Here is a 25,015-nt window from a genome sequence, read left to right on the forward strand (position 1 = left end):
GTTACATAGATTGCTCTTTCATAGCTTAAGAGGCATCAGTTAATATGCATCTGTGGCTACTGTATATACATTTTGGTTGTAGATACAGCTGCAGCACATTTTGTAATCAGTACCAGTTGCAGCTGAGCCCAAACAATCCCATTTATAACTGCAATATTATATAACAGCACCTGATAAATCTAGTTTAATGCCAAATACATGTACATCTTTGTTCCCACATTTTTTATACAACCTGTTTAGAATTATGGGTACTGCGCACTAATTCATAATATGATATTTCAATACTATGACAGTGAGTTATCTGAAAGTAATTTACTTGAAAGGTTTGCCAGTTTCTGAGAAATGTTAACTTAGCAAGTGCTAGAAACTATTAATTTTGACCTGATATAATAATTAACACGAGTTAAATCCATCAGTTATTGTCTAATGAATTAAACAGCTGCATGTTTGTAATAAATTTGTAATAAATAATATATCTTTCTAACAGTTGGTGGGACAATAAACAAATTTCTCAAAAGTGATTTTTCAAGGGGACACAAATAACACAGCTAAAATTGTACCTGTAAGGATATTTATAATGTTAATCAATCATATTGTATAAAATAAAAAGATCTTTTACAGATACTTTTTTTCTTCTTTTTTTTATCATTTCAATAATATCTGGAAATTTTTGGGTAATGGTATTAATTTTGGTGAAATTTTTTGACACAATTCCCCATTAAATTCTGACCCGGCACAAAAAGTAAAAAAAGAATTCTAATTATTGCATTTGAAGCAGGAAGTTTCACATCCAATCCCAGTAATGATGTTAACAAATAAATCAGATAGTGATATTCCTGCAGTTGTGGTCTTCATTCCTGCAGTCTAATCAAACAGACGATGAACACTTTTAACAGTAATGATTACATGTTGCAGTCAAACTTGGAGCAAAATTTGGTAGTTTATGTTGTTTCAGGGTTGGCATAATCTGAGGTCCTCTGAGGGGATGGCATCATCTAGTCTCAGGTGTTCTGTCATCTCAGGACTTTGTAAGGGCTGGATCCAGACTGAAGCTTGTGTAATTCCTAGTTACCACGGGATGACTGAGAAACAAACAGAGACATAATTAGTGTAGCTGCTGTTCTAACAAAGAAAGAACAATTTGTTCAACCAAAGCTAAGGAATAATAATGTGCATTTGATCAGATATAACTGCAGTACAAGATTATGAGATGCATTATTTGAATAATAATAATGCTTGGCCAAAGAGATGTGTCTTTAATCTAGATTTAAACAGAGAGAGAGTGTGTCTGAACCCTGAATGTTGTCAGGAAGGCTTTTCCAGAGTTTGGGAGGCAAATGTGAAAAAGCTCTACCTCCTTTAGTGGACTTTGCTATCCTAGGTACTACCAAAAGTCCAGAGTTTTGTGACCTTAGGGAGCGTGATGGATTGTAGCGTGGTAGAATACTAGTTAGGTACGCAGGAGCTAAACCATTAAGGGCCTTGTTAGTAAGTAATAATATTTTGTAACTGATACGGAACTTAATACGTAAACAGTGCAGAGACTGTAAAACTGGGGCAATATGATCATATTTTCTTGACCTGGTAAGGACTCTAGCCGCTGCATTCTGGACTACCTGTAGCTTGATTATTGAAGATGCAGGACAACCACCTAGCAGTGCATTACAATAGTTCAGTCTAGAGGTTTTGAATGCATGAACTAGCTTTTCTGCATCAGAAACAGGTAACGTTTCATAGCTTGGCAGTGTTTCTAAGATGGAAGAATGCTGTTTTTGTAACATGGGAAATATGATTTTCAAAAGATAAGTTACTGTCTAATATAACACCCAGATTTTTGACTGTAGAGGAAGTAACAGTACATCCGTCTAGTTGCAAATTGTAATCCAAGAGGTTCTGCGTACTGCTTTTTGGTCCAATAAGTAATATCTGTCTACCCGAATTCGATAGGAGAAAATTATTGGTCATCCAATCTTTTACATTTTTAATACACTCTGTTAGCTTAGATAATTTAGAAGATTCATCTGGTCTTGTTGAGAGATATAGTTGAGTATCATCAGCATAACAATGGAAACTAATTCCATATTTTCTAATAATATTACCAAGGGGCAACTTATATTGAAAATAGCAGAGGACCTAGGACAGATCCTTGTTGCACTCCATACTTGTACTCATGTAAATCTCTCATGTACCCCTTGTGTGTTTTATGTGGGTGTATAATGTAGTCTTTTATTAGTGACTGGTATCTGTTAAGACATGTCAGCTTCACCTGTAGGTGAAAAACATAAAATGGGATCCAAAAGTTTGATATGACTTCAAAAACCTTTTTTCATTTAATCCTGGGGAATAAAAGTTTGAGGATTTTGAAAAAAGTAAAACAATGAAGTGTTACGTAGAAGATGGAATGTTTAAAGTTCTCCAGTATTAATCAAATTAAAGGTAGAGTCTTCTAAAACAATGCTGGATAACATGATCATCAGGTTTTGCACAAACTTGTGGAATTCACATCAGCTCAGATTGTTGTTAAACCAACAGGTGGACAATGCCACACTCTGCATTTCCCCAGACAAATTAATACATTGTCTGGTTGTAATTTATTTCATTTCCCCACTCCATCCATCAGCCCTGTATCAACATTTACTCTACCATATGTAGGTACTCATCTTATCCCAGCGGTTTCAGGAATCCCTCGTGTGATATGGTCTTAAGTCATCCCTGATATTTTGCGGTTTTCAATCCATCAGTTATTGTCTAATGAATTAAAAAGCTGCATGTTTGTAATAAATTTGTAATAAATAATATATCTTTCTAACAGTTGGTGGGACAATAAACAAATTTCTCAAAAGTGATTTTTCAAGGGGACACAAATAACACAGCTAAAATTGTACCTGTAAGGATATTTATAATGTTAATCAATCATACTGTATAAAATAAAAAGATCTTTTACAGATAATTTTTTTTTCTTCTTTATCAACATTTACTCTACCATATGTAGGTACTCATCTTATCCCAGCGGTTTCAGGAGTCCCTCGTGTGATATGGTCTTAAGTCATACCTGATATTTTGCGGTTTTCACGCCTGATAAAATGCAAGTGCCTGCTGAGACTGATTGTTGAGTTTTCAGAAAACCACCAGTGTCACATCACTGCCAAACCGTCACTCAACTTTCTTCATTCCATAGGTCATATCTCCTTCCAGAGCTGTGCTGTTGTTATTGTATTTCCTATTTAGAATAGGAATTTGGTTTCTGCTGTAATACTTGCCTGCCTCAAAGTGCCTCAGTGTTCAAGACTATATTTTCACATGCACATATGTGCTGACAAGCCTTTAACGGCTCCCTTATGTTACAGAAATGTGTTTGGTGCAAGAACTTTAACTTATGAACATCTCTTATTACACACGTGTACTATGTGCAAGTGTTAATAATGCTGTTTATCAATGTACTGTATTTTGAGGGTATTTAAAAAAAAAATATATATAGAAAGCCTCTACCCACATTTTCGCAAACTTCAAAAATGTACCTTAGTTCTTATTCAGGTAGTGGCATATTTAATTTCTGACAGGAATGAAAACGAGACTGTGACGGATAGAAGTACAGCGCATTCAGTGGGTTTAAGAACATACTGATTGTTCAGCTGAAAAAAGTCTTTATGAAAAACTTACAGTAGACTAAACTTTTAAAACAGTTTTGAAAATTTTGAGTTGTGAATATTACATGATTTAGGACCTTTACTATGTACAGTGCACACGATTGTAAAGACTGTAAGCTTATCCCTGACTGCTTCATATTTATCTGTGTTAAATTCAGTATGGCATCCAACCTGATTAAGATCTACATTCAGTTCACTGCAGCTTCCAGCTGAAACAAACTCTAGTGGCCTTAAAACGCTAATGACTTTTATTCCTTTACACATAAATAATGATTATGAGGCAGATTATCGATTATTAAAGACTTATTTTTGTGCAGTTCCTTCTGACCTCAAAACACTTTTACCATAGTGTGTGATTTCTTTTCTTTCTTTCTGATTTTTTTTTTAACTGTTTATTGCACTGTTTTTAGACCGAATAGAAACAGTAATATAAAAAAAAAAAAAAACACAACCCCGGTACACTTAAAAAAAATTTATACAATAAAAAAATACAATGATATTAAAGGGGTCATATGATCCTGCTAAAAAGAACATTATTTTGTGTATTTGATGTAATACCATGTGTTTATGCAGTTTAATGTTCAAAAAACACATTATTTTCCACATACTGTACATTATTGTTTCTCCTCTATGCCCTGCCTCTCTGAAACACATTGATTTTTACAAAGCTCATCATTCTGAAAAGTGAGGTGTGCTCTGATTGGCCAGTTATCCAGTGCATTGTGATTGGCCGAATACCTCAAGCGTGTGACCGAAATGTTTCGCCCCTCACCATACTGTGATGCCGTGTCCCAGCACGATGAGACAATAAACAGTAAAACCCATTATAAAAGAGGCATTTGCTGCATCCAGTGGGGACATAATTACTGATTATAATAACTTTTTACTGATAAATACTGTATTTTTACGTGTTGCGTTACGTATCGTGCTGCATAAACATAAAACCATGTCTCCATTTGTGATCGGAGAAATGACAAACAACAAGCGCTACTCTACACTGCTCAAAACTCGCGTTTGAATCATCAGTGGCAAATTTTTTTAAATATGAAAACTTACTTATAGTTGCCCCACTTTATAGAAACAGACACCATTTTATGGAGGACGAGGACTGGTTCCTGAAAGAGTAGCCTACAATATGCTACTCTTTCAGGAAACAGTCCTCGTCCTCCATAAAATGCGCTGCACACATCTGAATATTTGGGTTGAACTGTTCTGGAACAGTGTTGTAAATACAGCTTAACCACTGATTTCTAGTTATGTCCTCTCCTTTGGAAGTAGTTTCGATTTCACAATGAAACACAGCGTCTCCACAACATGGCAGTGGCAGCAACAGCGAGAATCAAAGTTATGCCTTCTTTGTTTGCTTGAACATTTGGGTGGCGTTATGCAAATCTTCCCACATCATGAAGTAGACATGTGGGGGCATGTTAGAACAAGACGTTTTAGGTAAGGCATGGTTGACTCTTTACTTTTATAAAGAATATCTCTTTGGATTTGAGACTTTAGTCTTTGCAACTTAACAGATTTTATTTATGCACCAAGAGCTTGTAACACTCCAAAGAGAAAAGAAAAATTTAATTTGCATCATATGACCCCTTTAAAAAGGATGACACAACATTAAAAGCAGAATGCCATAAATTTACAGTTTTCACATTAGATCCATGTAAACGAGAAGTAGAAAGTTTCATCGAAATAATATCCAACAGATACACAGTTCACTTTGTCTGTCCATTGTGTGAGGAGGATTCCAGCAGTTGACTAGCAATTTTTTTGCTGCTGTGAGAGCAGCTAACAGTAAACATCTTTGTTGGACAGACAAGATGAGGCCTCAAAAATCATTCATGAAAAAAATGGCGTGAAGTCAGGCATGTATCAATACCCAACAAATAAATTGTGTGTGATCTCTAAATCTAAACTAAAACATTTTCATGTTTGCATCACATAACCAGCTCCATATGCAGCATTTTTTTAGTATAGTGATAGTCCGTTTACTAAGTGCTTTAGTATGCCCTCACGAAAAAGAAGTTTATTCAATTGTGCTATTAGTATACTTCTTTTAGCCTCTCGGGTTCTTCACCTTCCTCTGTATCACCTCTGAGTGCCGCCAGGCCTTCTCCTGTGGCGGAGCCCCGACTACCTCCTCCTAAGCCCTTTGCTGGAGATCCCAGTTCCTGCCAGGGTGTCCTCACCCAGTGCTCTCTCACTTTTGAGCTCCAACCCTCAAGTTTTCCCACTGATCACTCCAAGACTGCTTATATTATTACACTTCTCTCAGACAAGGCACTCTCTTGGGCTTCCGCAGTGTGGCAATCCCAGAATGCCTGTTGTAAGTCCTACGTGGCATTCGTGGAGGAGTTCAAGCGAGTGTTTGATCACCCTGTCTACGGTCAGGAGGCTTCCAAGCGCCTACTCACTCTCTGTCAGGGTTGCCGTAGCACTGCAGATTTCGCCATAGAGTTTCGGACCATAGCAGCAAAAAGTGGATGGAACGATGAGGCACTGAGGGTCTGCTTTTAGGGAGGGTTGTCTGAGCCCCTTCAAGATGAGTTAGCCACTCGAGAACAGGCTGAGGATCTTGAGTCCCTCATAGCAATGGCTATCCGCCTAGACAATCGCCTGAGAGAGCGGAGGGCAGCTCGTCGCAAGGAGTCTCAGTCCCAAGTTCCTCTGAGGAGGTCTGTTTCTCCAGTTTATATTCCTTCATCCAGAACTTCCCCAGCTCCTGAACAGCTCCACGAGTCCCTCTACTGTGGTGCTTCCGGCCACTTCCGTTCCTTGTGCCCCGAGCTCTCGGGAAACACCTGTCCCCATACAGCAACAGGAGGGCTGTGATCGGGAAAATTAGAGCTCCTCCTGCTAACGCCATCCTAGCAGTTCCCACCACTTTGTCCTGGGAGGGCCACCAGCATCCGGTCCAGGGTATGATTGACTCTGGGGCCGCAGGCAACTTTTTAGATCTAACCTTGGCTAAGAAACTTAAGATCCCGACCCAACTTCTTCCTCACCCCCAGGCAGTTACCGCCTTGGATGGCACACCTCTGGATCCGGGCAAAGTAACGGAGGCCACTCAGTCCCTGCGACTTACCGTCTTTCAACATCAGCAGGAGGAGACCCTCTATCTCATTGACTCCCCCGAGTACCCTGTTATCCTGGGTTACCCTTGGCTGTGCAGACATAATCCCCATATCGACTGGCCCACTGGCACTATTCTAAGCTGGGGTTCTACTTGTCAACTCTCCTGCCTACTTAAGAGTCCCCCAGTCCCTAGTTCTGAGTTTCAAGAGTCTATCGACTTGTCCCGAGTCCCCAGTGTTTATCATCAGTTCAAGGCAGTGTTCAGCAAGTCCCGGGCTACCTCCTTACCACCTCACCGCACTTACGACTGTGCTATTGAATTACTCCCTGGCTCCTGCCCTCCCAGGGGTCGGATCTTCTCCTTGTCTCCCCCAGAGCGCTCAGCTATGGATCTCTACATCAAGGAGTCCTTGGCAGCCGGTATCATCCGTGCCTCAACCTCCCCAGCTGGGGCAGGTTTCTTCTTTGTTCAGAAGAAAGACGGGGGTCTTAGGCCTTGTATTGATTACCGGGGCCTCAACAAGATCACGGTTCAGAATCGTTATCCCCTACCTCTCATGGCCACAGCCTTTGAACTGCTTCAAGCGGCTTCCGTTTTCACTAAACTGGATCTCCGCAATGCTTACCATCTTGTGCGGATCCGGCAGGGAGACGAATAGAAGACAGCCTTCAACACCGCCACAGGCCACTATGAGTATCTCGTAATGCCGTTCGGGCTCACCAATGCCCCAGCAGTATTCCAAGCGCTAATTAATGATGTCCTCTGGGACCTGCTTAATCAATTTCGTCTTTGTTTACCTTGACGATATTCTCATTTTCTCAAAGTCACTGGAGGAGCATGAGGGGCATGTGAGCAGGGTTCTCCAGAGACTCCTTGACAATCACCTCTATGTAAAGCCAGAGAAGTGTGAATTTCATGTTACCCAGGCTCAGTTTCTCAGATTCATTGTCACTCCTGGCCACCTGGAGATGGATCCTAAGAAGGTAGAGGCGATCCACAACTGGCCCATACCTACTACGGTCAAGGAGGTTCAATGTTTTATTGGCTTTGCAAACTTCTATAGGAAGTTCATTAAGAATTTCAGCTCTGTGGTGGCCCCCTTGACGGCGCTTACCAAGGGAGGAGCCAAGATTCAGTGGGGTTTCTTCTATCTTACAGGCCCGGCACCAAGAACGTCAAGCCAGATGCCCTGTCTCGAGCCTACTCTCCTGAGACTCAAGAGAAGCCTCTGACATCAATAATTCTGAGGTCTATTATCATCACGCCCCTTCAGTGGGAACTGGAAAGAGTGGTGCCAGAGGCCCTTACCCGTGAGCCTGATCCAGGTGGTGGTCCCCCTGGACGCCTGTTCATTACTCAATCTGCCCGGTCCCGTGTCTTACAGTGGGCTCATGAGTCTCCCTTGACTTGCCATCCAGGAAGTGCCCGCACCCTTGATTTTCTCGAATTACTCAGGATCTGGAGAACACTCTATGTTGTATGGCGGCTAGCAATCCCACATCTTGGGCCACCTATATAATTTGGGCTAAATATGCCCACAACACCCTCCAGTCCTCGTGCACTGGACTATCCCCCTTGAATTCCCAGTTTGGATATACCCCCCCATTATTTCCAGAGGAAGAGGCGCAAGTTGTCTTGTTCCCTCGGCCCACATGCTTTTTCATCATGCTGTCGGCTCACGTGGAGGAAGGCCAGACATACCCTCCTCGTGGACTTCCCAGAGATACCAGAGAAAGCGATCCTGGCTAATCGCCGCCGCGGACCAGCTCCCAATTTCAGAGCTGGTCAAAGAGTTTGGCTATCTATGAAGCACCTGCCCTTCCGGGTTGAATCCAAGAAACTCTCCCAGAAATACATCGGCCCTTTTCGCATAGCAAGAAAACCCTGTTTCTTATCGTTTATTTCTTCCTCGTTCCCTTAGAATTATTCCCACATTTCATGTTTCATTACTAAAACCTGTCTTGTCTTCTCCCTTTTGGTTTCTCTCCTCATGGAGTGTTTATTTTCCCTTGTGGGTTTTTTTCTCTCCATTTTTTCTCTCATGTATTAATTCATCTGTCTGAGAAGAACTTTTGTTGGATTTTTGGCTCGCAAAGACTTTTTTTTAATAAACCAACCTTGCCTGGAGTACTGGCTTGAGTATTTCGTTTGGGTCCAACATTACACCCTCTGTGGCTTAGTGGCAGATCTCTCAACCACCACACCAGAGACCCGAGTTTTAGCCCGGCGCGTGACAAGAAGGGCTCATCCCTATGCCCTAATCCCTTCAAAGGGTTTACCCTCCGGAGTGAGAGCTTCGGGTTGAAGGGTGTAGGGGATCAAACAACTGTTGCTTGAAGTGCCCTTCTGCGTCATCATCACATGCCCACACAGAGGCGCCGTCATCATGCAAAGAATCTGCATAAAGGATCATGGGTGCCCAAAGTGTCCATCAGTTGTACTTTTCGAAATCCTTCATTCCAAAGGGCCTTTTAAGGTGGCCAGTTTTGAGCACTTCGGTTTGAAACGACCCGTCAATATGGCAGCCATGATTGTTTTCACTCAGAAGTACCCTTCGGAGGGCGATATTTCCTGTTTGGAATGCACCGTCAATCCAACACAATCATCTGACAAGAAACACCATCAAAACTCCAATGTTATGGAATAAAATGTTGACCGATGAAGAGGTAATAATTACAGTCAAGCTTTGGGATGTTGATCAACTCCATCTACATTTTGATTATCATTCATAATCCAATTCATAGTCTTTTTTCAGCTTTTTGTTCAAAATGTTATTTTTTTAATTTTTATGAAACTTACCCACATTAAAGTGTTGAAAAAAAAAGAATGCATGTAGCTAGAATAAAATGTTTTTGCTTACAAGCATATACCCTGTTCTTTCTTTGGATGTTTTGTATGTTCAGATATTCATATAACAAAATATATACAAATTAAAACCTAAATAGGGACATAGTAGTATACTTAAAGTATGATGTAAAGTTCACTTAAAGAAAACTTAGGAGTATACTTGCAGTATAAAACTACTGAACTAGTAGTTTACTGAGACTATACTTCAAAGTGTACAAAGTATTTAATTAGTAAACTATCAGTACACATAGAGGTAAACTAGTTGTGTACTCAATGTTTGCTACTGTTATACTTAAAGTATACTTAAAAGTATACTTTTATATACTAGAAAGTGGGCCAATTTAGTCCCAAGGAGTATTGAAACAGTATACTTACCAGTATACTACTAGAACACTGATATTTGTATACTTGCTACATAAATTATACTTAAAAATATACTTGAACTTTATTTAAGTATACTTAATAAAATAAACTTGAAGTATACTACTTTTTGGTAAGGGTGAGCAGGTGTCCATGTGCTGTTGTAAACTAGCTGTATTTTAAAATATGAAACACATATATTTTAAATAATTGTTAAACATAAGAAATATATATTTCCCTATTATATGTGTGTACAGGTATATACTGCATTAGTAAATATATGTTAAATATATTTATAAACATGCAGTACCATATTATATCACATGTATATCTATATATTATAAAGTGTATTACTGAATATACAATTACATATATTGTGATATATGAGTAAATATATTGTCACATATTTTTCATTATATGAAAGTAGCAATCCCTTATGGATTATTCAATATATTGTAATATATTTATACAATATATTATTCTGTATATTTTCTAATATACAGTGGGTACGGAAAGTATTCAGACCCCCTTGAATTTTTCAGTCTTTGTTATATTGCAGCCATTTGCAAAAATCATTTAAGTTCTTTTTTTTCCTCATTACTGTACACACAGCACCCCATATTGACAGAAAAACACAGAATTGTTGACATTTTTGCAGATTTATTGAAAAGAAACACTGAAATATCACATGGTCCTAAGTATTCAGACCCTTTGCTGTGACACTCATATATTTAACTCAGGTGCTGTCCATTTCTTCTGATCATCCTTGAGATGGTTCTACACCTTCATTTGAGTCCAGCTGTGTTTGATTATACTGATTGGACTTGAAAGGAAAGCCACACACCTGTCTTTATAAGACCTTACAGCTCACAGTGCATGTCAGAGCAAATGAGAATCATGAGGTCAAAGGAACTGCCTGAAGAGCTCAGAGACAGAATTGTGGCAAGGCACAGATTTGGCCAAGGTTACAAAAAAATTTCTGCTGCACTTAAGGTTCCTAAGAGCCCAGTGGCCTCCATAATCTTTAAATGGAAGACGTTTGGGACGACCAGAACCCTTCCTAGAGCTGGCCGTCCGGCCAAACTGAGCTATCGGGGAGAAGAGCCTTGGTGAGAGAGGTAAGGAAGAACCCAAAGATCACTGTGGCTGAGCTCCAGAGATGCAGTCGGGAGATGGGAGAAAGTTGTAGAAAGTCAACCATCACTGCAGCCCTCCACCAGTCGGGGCTTTATGGCAGAGTGGCCCAACGGAAGCCTCTCCTCAGTGCAAGATACATGAAAAAACACCTGAAGGACTCCAAGATGGTGAGAAATAAGATTCTCTGGTCTGATGAGACCAAGATAGAACTTTTTGGCCTTAATTCTAAGCGGTATGTGTAGGGAAAACCAGGCACTGCTCATCACCTGTCCAATACAGTCCCAACAGTGAAGCATGGTGGTGGCAGCATCATGCTGTGGGGGTGTTTTTCAGCTGCAGGGACAGGACGATTGGTTGCAATCAAGGGAAAGATGAATGCGGCCAAGTACAGGGATATCCTGGACAAAACCTTCTCCAGAGTGCTCAGGACCTCAGACTGGGCCGAAGGTTCACCTTCCAACAAGACAATGACCCTAAGCACACAGCTAAAATAACGAAGGAGTGGCTTCACAAGAATTCTGTGACTGTTCTTGAATGGCCCAGCCAGTGCCCTGACTTAAACCCAATTGAGCATCTCTGGAGAGACCTGAAAATGGCTGTCCACCAACATTTACCATCCAACCTGAGAGAACTGGAGAGGATCTGCAAGGAGAAATGGCAGAGGATCCCCAAATCCAGATGTGAAAAACTTGTTGCATCTTTCCCAAAAAGACTCATGGCTGTATTAGGCTGTATTATTAAATACTGAGCAAAGTGTCTGAATACTTAGGACCATGTGATATTTCAGTTTTTCTTTTTTAATAAATCTGCAAAAATGTCAACAATTCTGTGTTTTTCTGTCAATATGGGGTGCTGTGTGTACATTAATGAGGAAAAAAAATGAACTTAAATGATTTTAGCAAATGGCTGCAATATAACAAAGAGTGAAAAATTTAAGGGGGTCTGAATACTTTCCATACCCACTGTACCTTTATATCCTTTAATATGTTGACCATTCATATATAGGAAATATATTTTCTTTGTGTAAGGGGTGACGGTAATCGATAGCTTGGTTTGTGAGGGTTCTCAGCTCATGTGAAACTTCTTTGTGGACATCACAAGAGGCACATTATGAGTAATCAACAATGTGTAAATAAAGTCAAACATGACATCATAACCATTCATTCGACAGCCTTAATTCCATAACTATGACAAACAACCACCATAGAGAATAAATTAATCTCATAATCCAACTCATATAAATTAGAAATCATGCAGATCAGAATCTAATAAACAAATGGAATTAGGGCTGCTCTGGATGGACATCAATAGAGAATGACACAAGCCTTATTTTAATTTCTAGGCTGGAGATGGCCAAGTGCATCTTGTTTTAATAAAGAACAAAAACTATGTGGGCTTTCAACTTCATCTTAACCTTTTTAGGCTCAACAGAGGAAATGCTGTTGGAGATAATGGTTCTTAGAATTATCATTTGTTTTTATAAAGATTTCATGATTATAAATAGTTGAGCCCACCAGCAGCCCTCCTTCAATGTTACTGCACACTGGTCTCGTTCAGAAAGGAAATATAGAATTAGAGCTGTATTGAGACAATACAAAGCTTGGAGCACAAAATATTTTGCCTATTGCTGCTCCAGTAAGTACAACAACTTCCTTGAAAAAAAAAAAAAAAAATTCACAGTATCTCAAAAAAAAAAAAAAAAAAAAAAAAAAATTCCTTATTAATAAGTATTTTTTGTTCCAGTAAAATTTCTAAATGTCCTTAAAAGAAGATTAGTTTACTTGAAAAGCAAAACTGAATTTTCTTTGAAATGGCTGTCAGTTCCTGAAATTCAGACCTACAGCATGACTGTGATTGTGATGTTGCATTTAATTAATATTCTGAAAAAGTTTGCTAATTGACACGTATGTTTCTAATTTCTAGCAGAATCAAGAGTTCAGGCATTCATTTGTTTCATGTTTTTTTGTGCGTCTGTAATCGTTCAAGGAAACATCACTTGATTGGCTCCTGCAGGCTGATTGTTGCTGTGTCCTGATTGGTGCACAACACTTTAAACTTTTGATCTGTGTTTTTGGGTTAGGTAGTTAGGGTAGTAGTCTTTGGTTAGGTAAGGCAGAGGTTTAAAACTAGGAACATTTCATTTGTTATTTTGACCTTGTCAGCTCCCGAAACTAAACTCCCAATAAACTCATTATTGTTTTGAAAATTTTTGTCCATGCAATTCTTTCATTTTGTGACTTTTCCCCCCCTGGACAGGGAGTAACAGAGCCATTGTTAACAATTGATACAATTCAATTTAAAGGCCAACTGAGACATTTAAATGTGACTGGAAAATTTATTTAGAGAGGTAACTTCAAATATGTTTAGACGCAAGTCAGATGTCAGATATGTATCTGATGCAAAAAAAACAAACAAAAAAAAATAACATTTTGAAGTGGCTCAGAATGGATGCAAAAAAAATCAGATCCCATGTGAAATTTTGTGTTTACATGTGCAACTGTTTTTGATCATCTGTATAATATATATATATATATATATATATATATATATATATATATATATATATATATATTTTTTTTTTTTTTTTTTTTGCCAGTGTAAAAGCAGGCTTAGACACAATATTGCCAGGTGTATTTTCTATGTTTGCTTCATTAATGATAATAGTTCAAATCTAGTTCCTTGATGAATCACTTCACTTATATGTCTACTTGAATTAGTGAATGAAAATTCGGACACTGAGAGACGCCCTCTTCTGTTGAGACCCATATGGATATTATTAGCACTCTTGAACACTTCAGTTAATCAGATTCATAGACTGGAATAAACTGTTCTATAAAAAGTAGGCTACTTTTCACAGAATATCTTGTTCACCTCAAAACTTTTATTTATTTTTATTTTATTTATTTTATTTTTTTAAGCATAAATCTAACATTTCGCAAGGTTTATGTTAAAATCAAGAAAAACTATTTGGAAATAGGGTAATTAACTTATTTCAAGATGTGTCTATGTCTTATATAACAGTTTTCGGCTTCTCGGTGTAAAGTGAATGTTACTTGTTTTAATGATATTTAGACTGATTAAAATGAATCAGCTCTAGTGCAACAACATCTTGCTGCTCAGTAATTTGTGTTTAGTTTGAGGCCAGGAACAAATGATTCACTCACATTTATCAAGTGAGGCTAATTGTCAGGCCTTTCAGCTGACCCTGAGATCTTGAGGTAGTTCTTTTTCAGCACACATAAACCCTAATAAAACACATTCTCCTCCCTTAGGCATCAGTAGATATTAAATCATTACCAGCCCATACTAAATGTGTTACATTCCATGCCTGCACACACTATCAACATACACTATCTGACAAACACACACACTCACACTCAGCAAGAGGTGTTTGGTGGCAGTTAACGCTTAAGGTTAAACAGATGACTGGAGCCGCTAGTCTTTTGTTTTGTTTTATTCTGTAATTAATAGAGGTCCACAATGAGGCTGTAAAGCGTCGCCTAGAATGTGTTTCACATTTGACATGGGATTGCTTTCAAGTCACACTATGAATTCATGGGAACGTATTTCTTCTTCACACTTGTGCGTATGCCTCCAATTGAAGCAGACTTGTGAATGTTTTGTCCAAACATTCAGTTTGACTTGACAGGCGTGTAATGTGAATGGAGACATCCTCCAGTTCTTCATGCTGCTCAATCCACCATTTGTTTTGGTTTGATCTGATTTGATTCATACCATAACTTACCTCATGCATGGACAGACTTGGTATCTTGCTTATGATGGTCTGGAAAGTAATTGTCTTGGGGTTAGAATTTTGCTTTGCATTTTGTTTGCCCATATTGATCCTCAGGAAAGAGCAAATGGTCTAGAACAGGTTGGACTGAAAATGTTTGTGTTATGCTAGTTTCTTGGCTTTAGAGGTACATTTTTACACATTGTTATTGTTCTCCTTATTTCGTAACTAAGCAACTAGCCTTTTCACACTGATAAAAGCTTACAAGTTGGACTAATGCTAAATATCACACATTGCAAACTAGATGCTCATAAGTGAAATGAAAGCTGAAAACGATAATAGGAAACTTAGAAATGTGAAGAAAAAATATTTTATATGGAAATAGAATATGTCTTGCTCTGTTGCAAGACATGTCTGCATTTTTGCTTTTGTTCAGTACACATTAAAAACAAGAGTGCTTAGTGTTTTTGTTACATTTATTGTTGCATTAGTGTACATAATATGAAACAGACCTGCCACAAAAACATTTGCTTTTATAGCACTGAATTACTCTGTTTATTTATAGAGCTGAAATGTGTATTTTTTTTCAGTGTTGAAATGCTTTCCCAAAAAAATTGTAGGCATGACAGTAATCTATTTGTAGAATGATATATCCCAGGCGCTCTCAGAACTTATGAAAATATGTTTATCTGCACATCCTGAACAGCTTGATATGGCAACACTGGCTCAACCAATGGTGTGAGTATGGAGGCAAGGCTATCTGATTTTATGACCAATGAAGCCCTGAATCACCTTTTGTTAAAAATTCTTATTCTCTTTCGATTTTTTTTCCCTGTGAAATTTTTAACAATCACTACACAGTACCAATATCAGCCACCAGATCAGTAATCATGACATTTTTCACTTTTTTATGTTGTGGACCAAGTTTAATGTTTTAAATGAAAGTGTAGACCATAATGTGTTTGTAAATTGCATGTGACATTGTATCAAAGGAAAATGCAAGACACAAGGCCAATCAAACACATCCAGGACATAGACACTAATCAACTCTGAAGTGTATAATTAAAAACACGATTCATAGAATTGATTCATGAGATGATTCATAATCAATACTGAGTGGATTCAGTGTTTACAAAGAGTATAACGATTACAAGAAAACTACTTACAGATGTTTTCTTGTATACACTTCTGGTAGTCTCTCAAAGCAACGTCTTGCCAATTTGACAAGAGCTGTTCAAGGAAGCCTCAGAATGTTAAAGGGTAGTGAGAAGTTTATTTCACGCTCTGTGTTTAAAAAATATAAATATTAATCTCCTAGGATTTGCTCACAGATCATTTACAAAAAATGGTCTTGTTTTGTTGTTTCCGAATGGTTTCCTAAATTAGTAAAACTTTGTTAATCTGGCAGCACACTGAGCCAATTGATATTGATGCCAAAGATAATGTGCTGAAGTAATTGCAGTTAAGGCATACAATATAATTCATTATACACCAGGGCTTTTGATTTGACATAACTTTTTTGGTGAATTACAAGACGTGACAGAGCTGAATGCTCTACGGCTCTGAATGATTTGCCCAAAGCCAAAGATTTTGATCAGAACTCAAAAATCTCTTATGTAGTTCCAGCACATGACAGGGGTTTTTACATGATGTGAGGTTATTGTTGCTTTCATTACCTATTTATTTATTTATTGAGGAATTAATGTTAACCTCTGAAACAATTCTGTAAGTCTCCTGAGCTATGAAATTACATTACATTACCTGATCCCAATTACTTTTTTTTAAATCATTTCCTGTGGAAGTCGGACTCCTTATTGAGGTTATTGTATTTTAATTTAATTTCATTATCTGATTTAGTTTTTTAATGTTTAGTTTTGAATTCCTATGGAATGTTAGCGTTTCAGTAAGTCATCTTAATTGGCTGTGATGTTATGTAAGTGGTCAGTATGTTATGATGAACATGTCTGCATTGCTCGGATTGTTGTCACTTTGACTTTTTGTCACTATTATAGTTGTGGTGTAGATTTTCCATATCTTCTTTGAGTATATACTATAGGTACCATTTCACATTTTGTGATGTCATTCTCATCCACATCTGTCCAGATGTGCATGAAGACTTTATGATAGAATGCATAAAACTACAAGAGTCTGCAATGTGCAGTATATTATCATACAGGCACGTAGCGAGGGGAGTGTGAGAGATATGCATGCTCAGTACATTGTGTTCCTTTTACATTACATGAGGGCGTGATCTTCATTCCCACTCAAATTAAGCAGACTGACACTGAAGAGGCTGTTCACTGGAAAAGTTCCCCAAAATACATTATCTCTTCCTAACAGCATTTATTTATTTAATTATTTCCTTTGGGAGCCCATGGTGCCATATTACTGCCTCCTACCAGGGCTAAATGCGCAGCATATTGTTTTAACATACAGATGTCGACAATATCACAGTTTGGTGTATGTGTCATAATATCTTTCCCATGGAACACTGAGTCAGCCCATGCAGTGATCAGTAAAAATTACTTTCCCTTTTTAGATTTTTTTTCCTTTCTTGCAGCTTTGAGTCCTGAACATATGCAAAATATTACCACATTTGCTTGTTGCTAATCAGTGTGCCATTTCTCTGTATTAATTATTCACAAAGCAATTTTGGTTTAACACGCCGTGAAGAGATAAGAACTAAGGGTTTTTCTGTGACACAGATTTCTTGCGAATTTGTGCAGACTTACTGTTCTAAAACAAGCTTAAAATGGAGTATATTGTTGTATTACATCACAGTGTCTTAAACACATGCACTATTTGTGAGCTGTGGATAAACTAGAAAAAGCAAGACATCTTAGATATTACCGCCAACTGGAACAGCGAGTTGGTTCTAAAACTGTTTTGTACTGATCCACTTGCCGTTATTTGTTCCGTGACTAACCTAAATGGAAGGATTCTGTGGGCAGGATTACTTTTGAAAAGTGCCTGCTTAATTTTAAAGCAACAATGATGGCAAAACTTAAACAATTCCAGGTTTTGGCTGTTGATAATTTTGGAGACACACAACAGAGGTGACCCCATGATCCCACCAACTCACAGAGTCACCTTCGCTCATCTCACAAAACCAAAACTCGACCTAGATATTGTATATTTTTTGTTTTGTTTTTTTTGTAATGAACTTTATTTTATGTTAAAACATCACAAATTAAACATCATGTAGCCATTGTGTTGTATTTCACTACTGCTGAATTTGTACAGATATTCTAGTGATCAATGGAGAGCTTGAAGAGTGTAAAGTAAGGGAGTAACTGAGTCTAATAGTGTCTGGGAGATAAAATCTGATAGCTTTATCCTCAGGGATAAGTGGAATTGCTGACTGGCCCATATTCACATGTATGACTTTAGCAGGCTAAGTTATTTGTCATCCACTGATTGCAGATGACACTGTTTGCTTTCCACTCAGTTACAGTGGCCAGAAATCACTAAACCCTTCAAGGCAGGTTAACATTAAATGTCTGAACTAAAACAAAGGCTTTTTCAAGTTTATGACCTACTCATTCTTCCCTTCAGAAAACTCTACAAAGGAAGATATTGTTGTGAAGCATCAGCAGAATCGGGATCCATTTGCAGCTTTATTGGATAAACAGACAAGACAGGGTCAATCACCAGTAGATACAATAGCAGAGGCTAGGCTGAAACAACTTGCGACAGGCAGAAGGTTGGGGCAGATGGCAAACAATCACAGTAGAAGAACAATCCAAGTCAGCACAGGCATAGTACAATCAGAAAACAATAAACAGTCCAAGGTCAAAACAAGTTGGCAGAATACAAGGGGAAAACCGCTCAGTAGTGACAGCCAGGGCAAATCAAGACTTCGCAGTGAGTTGGTGTGAGTGTGAGGTTTAAATGTGTGAGTGTAATTAGATGCAGGTGTGTGCATGCAATCAGTCCCAGGTATGAGGCATGATGGGAACTAGAGTCCGAATGGATATAGTCAGTATTCAGGAGAGAGTTCTCCCTGGTGGTAAGAAGGAGGCGGTACGGGAGCCTCCTCTGTAACAGAGCCCTCCCCCTGCGAGTGGCTCCTGACGCAAGAGGGCAAGTGGTCTAACACAAGGTCGAGGGACTGGTTTCTCCGGATGTGTCCTGTGAAACTCTTCTGAGAGTGTGGGGTCGAGGACATCTCCATCAGTGACCCAGGATCGCTCCTCCAGTCCGTACCCCTCCCAATCAACCAGGTACTGGAGGGTGCCACCCCAGGGCCTGTAGTCAAGCAGTTCGTGCATTCGATACGCCTCCTCACCGTCAATCAGAATATGGGGGGGGGGGGGGTGTTCTGCATGGTTGCTCTCTTTTTCTGGGTTTTTTAGGAGATATATGTGAAGTGGGAGATATACGATTATTAGTGAGCAGATCTAAACGGAATGATATTGGAGTTATGTCTTAAAATTTTGAATGGGCCAACATACCTGGGACTGAGCTTTTTAAATGGAAGTCTGAGGCACAAATCCTTAATAGAAAGCCAAACCCATTGGCCTGAAGCGTATTCGGGCCTGGGACGTCGGTGTTGGTTGGCCTGTTATTCCGGTCTTCTCACAGCATGTAGCAAGTGGGTATGAGCTCGGTCCCAGACCTCCTCACTGCATTGTAACCAATCTGTGACTGAAGGTAGGTCAACAATGGCAGTTGGAAGTCCAGCATGCATTTAAAGGGGGTCACCCCTGTGGCTGGTTTCATGAGTGAATTCTGTGCATATTCCACCCAAAACAAGTACCTGCTCCAGTCTGATTGTCGTTGTTGGCAATATGATCGAAGGAACCAGATAATTTCCTGATTCAGGCATTCTGTCTGTCCGTTTGATTGAGAATGGTAGCCAGATGTGAGACTGATGATAACATTTAGGTGTTTGAAGGCGGCGGTCCATACTCTTGAGGTGAATTGGGGACCCCGGTCTGAAACAATGTCCTCAGGTAAACCATAGAAATGAAACATGAGTGTACATTAATTCAGCCGTTTCTAATGACGTGGGGAGTTTAGGCAGGGGAATTAAACGGCATGCTTTGGAAAATCGGTCTATAATCGTGAGTATAGTGGTATTACCTTGAGAGTTGGGCAGGTCAGTGAAGAAGTCGATGGCGATGTGAGACCAAGGGCGTTTTGGCGTGGGCAATGGTTGTAACAGGCCTGCTGGTAGTTGTCTTGGTGATTTAGAAATGTTGCAGGTAATGCAGTTTTGGACGAATTTGGTGGTACCATAATTGGTTCTTGAGCAGATCTGCAGTGGCAGTGAGCGCTGTAAATCTTTGACTGTCTGGGGGAGCGGCCATTCCAGAATTGCCTTGCCCTTCCTCTCATCCATCGCTACCCCCTCCTGCCTGATCACGTGCCCAAGGAAAGTTGTGTTTGATGGAACTCACATTTCACAGTTTTAGCATAGAGTTGGTACTGAACGAGGCATTTTAATACAGATCTGACATGATGAATGTGTTCCTCCAGGGAATTTGAGTAAACCAGGATGTCGATGTACATGATTACCCCTCTGTTGAGTATGTCCCGAAAAACATCATTCATGAAGGATTGAAAGATCGATGGACTGTTGCCAGGCCGAAGGGCATAACCAAGTATTCGTAGTGCCCACTAGTGGTAGAGAACGCCGTTTTCCATTCATCCCCCTCTCGTAATCGAATTGAATTGTAATTGCATTGCGTAGATCTAACTTTGTGTAGTATTTTGCCTGGCGGAGCTGTTCTAGAGCTGTGGGGACCAGTGGCAGGGGATAACGAAGATTAACAGTAATATTGTTAAAGCCGCGGTAATCAATGCATGGCCGCAACCCTCCATCCTTTTCTTTACAAAGAAGAACCCAGCTGAGGCATGAAAAGTCAAGGGTCTAATGAATCAGTTGGTCAGTTCCTCTTCGATAAAGGCTTTCATAGCTTCTTATTCAGGTTGTGACAATGGAAAGATCCTCCCCTTTGGAGGAGTGGCGCCAGGTATCAGATCTATGGTGCAATCAACGGATCGGTGGGTTGGGAGTTGTAATGCTTTCTTTTTACTGAAAGCTTCGGCTAGGTCAGCATATTCAGAGGGCAGGTTTAATTCATCTGTGTTCAGAACAGATGGGGAAGAATCATGGAGGTGATCGTGTGATCCTTGATAGACAGTGATCTTGACAGGTAGCATCCCATTGAACAATTTGTCCCTCCCTTCAGGAAATGTGTGGGTTGTGTGTGTGCAGCCATGGTAATCCCAGAATGATAGCATGATTGGGTGAATGGATGACATAGAATCTGATGTATTCAGAATGAAGGGTTCCTATTTGTAGTTTAACTTCTTCGGTGATATGTAAAACTTTTCCCTCTCCAATGGGTTGGTCGTCTAGCACCTCCACTGCCAAAGGGAAATTACAAGGGGTAAGTGTGAGTTTGTTGCAGGGCAAATTCATGTGAAACAAAGTTTCCAGCTGCCCCAGAATCTAACAGGGCAGTAGTGGTAATCGCTTTATCGTTGAAAGTTATTTTAACCGGCAACCTTATCCTTTAGGAAGAGGTAGTGACTCAGGTGTTGACACTCACCGATTGGGGTTTGGATGATGGACGGACTGAGCAAGAGGATATCATGTGTCCAGCCTGACCGCAGTAGGCACAGTTAGTTCTGCATGCAGCGTTCACGTCAAAACAAGTTGGCAGAATACAAGGGGAAAACCGCTCAGTTGTGACAGCTTGGACAAATCAAGACTTCACAGTGAGCTGGTGTGAGTTTGAGACTTAAATGGGTGAGTGAGTGTAATTAGATGCAGGTGTGTACATGCAATCAGTCCCAGGTATGAAGCATGATGGGAACTAGAGTCCGAATGGATATAGTCAATATTCAGGAGAGAGTTCTCTCTGGTGGTGAGAAGGAGGTGGTACGGGAGCCTCCTCTGTAACAGATATGATACGTTTTCTTCTGAGTTTACATTTTCCTTGAACTTTTCACAGACAGAAGGTTTATTATTGTGATCGTTGCACCATTTGATGTGTTATTAATCAAGCTGAGGGAACGATTTTAGTGGATTTTAATAAAGTAACAGAATTTGAATCAAGACATTTAAGATCATCATGCAGGGCTCATTACAAATGACTAATTATTTATTGTGCATAATTCCACACTACTAAGTGAAACAACCTTATTGACTTTTTACAAAGATGGATATCATGCCATGTCTCAGATTATTAACAAGACATGAAGTCTTCATCTTCAAGTTCATAACTTTAAACACTGACCGGTCTTAACATTAAAACCACCTGCCTAATTTTGTGTAGGTCCCCCTGCTGCCAGAACAGCTCTGATACATTGCGGTATGGACTCCATGGTTCTCTGAATGTGTCCTGTGGTTTCTGGCACCAAGATATTAGACCTAAAAAAAATCATCACTGGAGAACTCTATTTCATGTTGAGTTTTTGATGCTCCATAGTATACCTCAACCAGGTTCACCAGAAAGATCATGCTGGTCAAAACTGATATTTTCTACATGTTGTGTGGACAGGTATAGTGTATCTATAATATAACAGATTTCAGAAACTAACAGTTATGTAGAACCAGTTGCACTAGAACAGTTGACTCAATTATCAGATATGTGATAGAAAAAAATCTCTACCACATACGATACATGTATGAATAAAACATCCAGATAAGTAATACGTGGAAGTATTTTTTGTTCCTTTTCTTTTTCCAAGAAGTTTTACAGTTTTTGGCTCGATGACCCGTTTATGATCATGTCTCTGGATGAATCAGAAGGACCCGACTGTATCGATTTATTCTGCAATCCAAATCAAAAAGCCAATACCCAAATGTGAGTAATCCAAAACAGAAGTCCAAAATCTGGGTAACAAACAGAAAATTGTAAACAATATTGTATCGGAGAGCAAGTGATGTCACTACTTTGGCTGCTTTAGTCCAAATGTTAGTTTGACTCAGATGTCCTATATAAAATCTCTAAAAAACAAACTGGTAGAATCACACATGCACTCACATACATCTTTAAATGATTTAAGCAACATCTTTCAGTTAAGTCATTAAAAGTGTTTGCGCTCCAAATCATTTCCTGGCACCAACTGGTTTGATTCATTCAAAATAAACAAAACAGCTTTTCTGTTCTTATTATGGACTAAGAACAAGCAGAAGATTTGAAGAAATTGCCCTATATTTGGTGCTTGTTATTTTTCCTTTTAATTTCTTTGATGGGGTTCTTGGAATGGTCCTTCAGAACTATGCTTTTCTGGACTGTCAGTTGCTGATCCGCACCAGCATGATCCATGACACCTTATGAACCCTAGTTCAGAACTAAAGAGAGATACAAGCAGTGTAATAAGACAAAATGTTCCCAAGACATGTCCTGTTCCTCAGTAAAAATTATGGGATGTTTATATAAATAATAACACTCAACTAGGATTCATGGCAAAGGGAGTAAGTGGAAAATTAATCAATTATATGGTGGACACATATGATTACCTTTTATTTGGTCTCCTGAGATCATCTCTCTCCACTTCTTTATATTCATGTGCTGTTAAAAAGTCTCTGGGCTCTCTGTTCAGCTCCGCTTGGGTTCTATACATGACATTATATACATTTAAACAAGGAAAAGTTGAAACATATGTGTTATGTTAGTCCAGTGGTACAGTCTTGATAGATTTCATGAAATATTTATTGCATGACATGAGGGAGGATTTCTCCTACAATAATATTCATGCAATCATGCAAAGGCCTCTAACTTATCAAAATGTTCAAACCCTTTCTGAAAACCTGCTGTACATAATCTTCTACTGTACATGACTTCTATTGCCTGGTTAATGATTTATACTTTTTTAGCAAGTAAAAGGCCTTTTAGATTTATTGTTAAAATGTCCACATTACAGGCTATCAGAATTTCATCTTACATTTGGGCCATATAAAAATCAGAGTCTGCACCAAATTTTAACTCAGTTTGGGCCTTTGAATAAAAATTATGTGTCCTGTATGAGGTCCATATTCTCCATTATCATAATATATGAGCCATAAAAGCCTGATGTATCAGATGTGATAATCAACAAAAAAGACATATGCTTTTTTTTTCTTTTCTTTTTTTGAGGTTCAAAAAAACTGTTCCATAAAAAAAAAAAAAAAAAAATCCATTTAAAAAAAACTTTTTTTTATTACTATTAGTTCATATGTCAGGCTTTACAGGGTTAAAATATACCATTTTTTTAATGTTGCATTAAAAATCTGCAAATCTAATACAAATATAAAACAAATTGCAAAATGTAAATGGCCATGACATTTCATTATTAATAAAAGCAGGTAGTGTTGATTGTAAATGCTGCATTTTGTGCAGCATTTAATCCAATTAGACTTAATTTCCCTGAGCATAAGAATCATTTTGGAGTCATTAGTTTCAGCCAGAAGACCAGAAATGGCCACTTGCTTGTCCCTGTTTCCTAAGCAACCCACAAATAGGTCATGTTGCTACATTACTTTGTTCTCTCCGGCTGGCTCATTTGGAGCTCTTTGTGCAGCAGGACATTTCTCAGGGGCTCAGTCTCTCTCCATTAAGTCTCTCTGAAGGCAACAGTTGGTCCCTCCCAGTGTCTCACAGAAGGCCTTCAGTAGGCACAGCAGGAGAAATGGATTAGTTCATTGTGCTATTTATTTTTGTTTGTGGTCAGGGATGTGGTTGTAAGCTGGTGTTTCCAGACAACTGGATGCATCATATTTGGCTGAATGCAAAAGAATTACAGTAACTGAGTGAGCTTTCCCATCTGTCTCTAATACTGTCAAAAGCAGTAGGGCGGTCATCCAGGCATAAGAATTCTCTGAATCTCACTTCAGTAAAGAGAAAGCTTAAATGTTACTCTGTTATTGCATGATTTTCTCAAACATTCCATTAAAGTGTGACATTGTGATAGTAAATAATCTCCACACATTTCTTAACAACAGTGCTTTCACTTATTATATAGTTGTTGACTGTATTGACACACCCATGTCCATATTTCAGGATGATAATGTCAAGATTCACTGGACCCAAATTGTGTGATTCAGTGAGCATGATAAATCATTCTCGTGTATAAATTGGACCCCATGGAGTCGTGATCTTAAAGGGTTACTCCACCCAAAAATGAAAATTTTGCCATTAATCACTTAATCACCCCCATGTCGTTCCAAACCCGTAAAAGCTTTGTTCGTTTTGTTTGAATGAAAACCGGGAGGCTTGA

The 25,015-nt window shown here is 38.9% G+C and overlaps 1 long non-coding RNA gene across 1 annotated transcript; it reads right to left on the reverse strand.

Annotated features, from left to right (window-relative positions):
- Positions 1–20,246: 20,246 nt before the first annotated feature.
- LOC109094722 lies at positions 20,247–24,921 on the reverse strand. The gene is made up of 4 exons (XR_002018638.2): positions 24,279–24,921; positions 23,280–23,375; positions 21,361–23,111; positions 20,247–21,175 (listed from the first exon to the last, which is right to left on the reverse strand). It is a non-coding gene; the product is annotated as an uncharacterized LOC109094722 (long non-coding RNA).
- Positions 24,922–25,015: the final 94 nt, after the last annotated feature.

The sequence above is a fragment of the Cyprinus carpio genome, chromosome A2, assembly GCF_018340385.1.
Source record: "Cyprinus carpio isolate SPL01 chromosome A2, ASM1834038v1, whole genome shotgun sequence".
In the NCBI taxonomy this organism is placed as follows: Eukaryota; Metazoa; Chordata; class Actinopteri; order Cypriniformes; family Cyprinidae; genus Cyprinus; species Cyprinus carpio.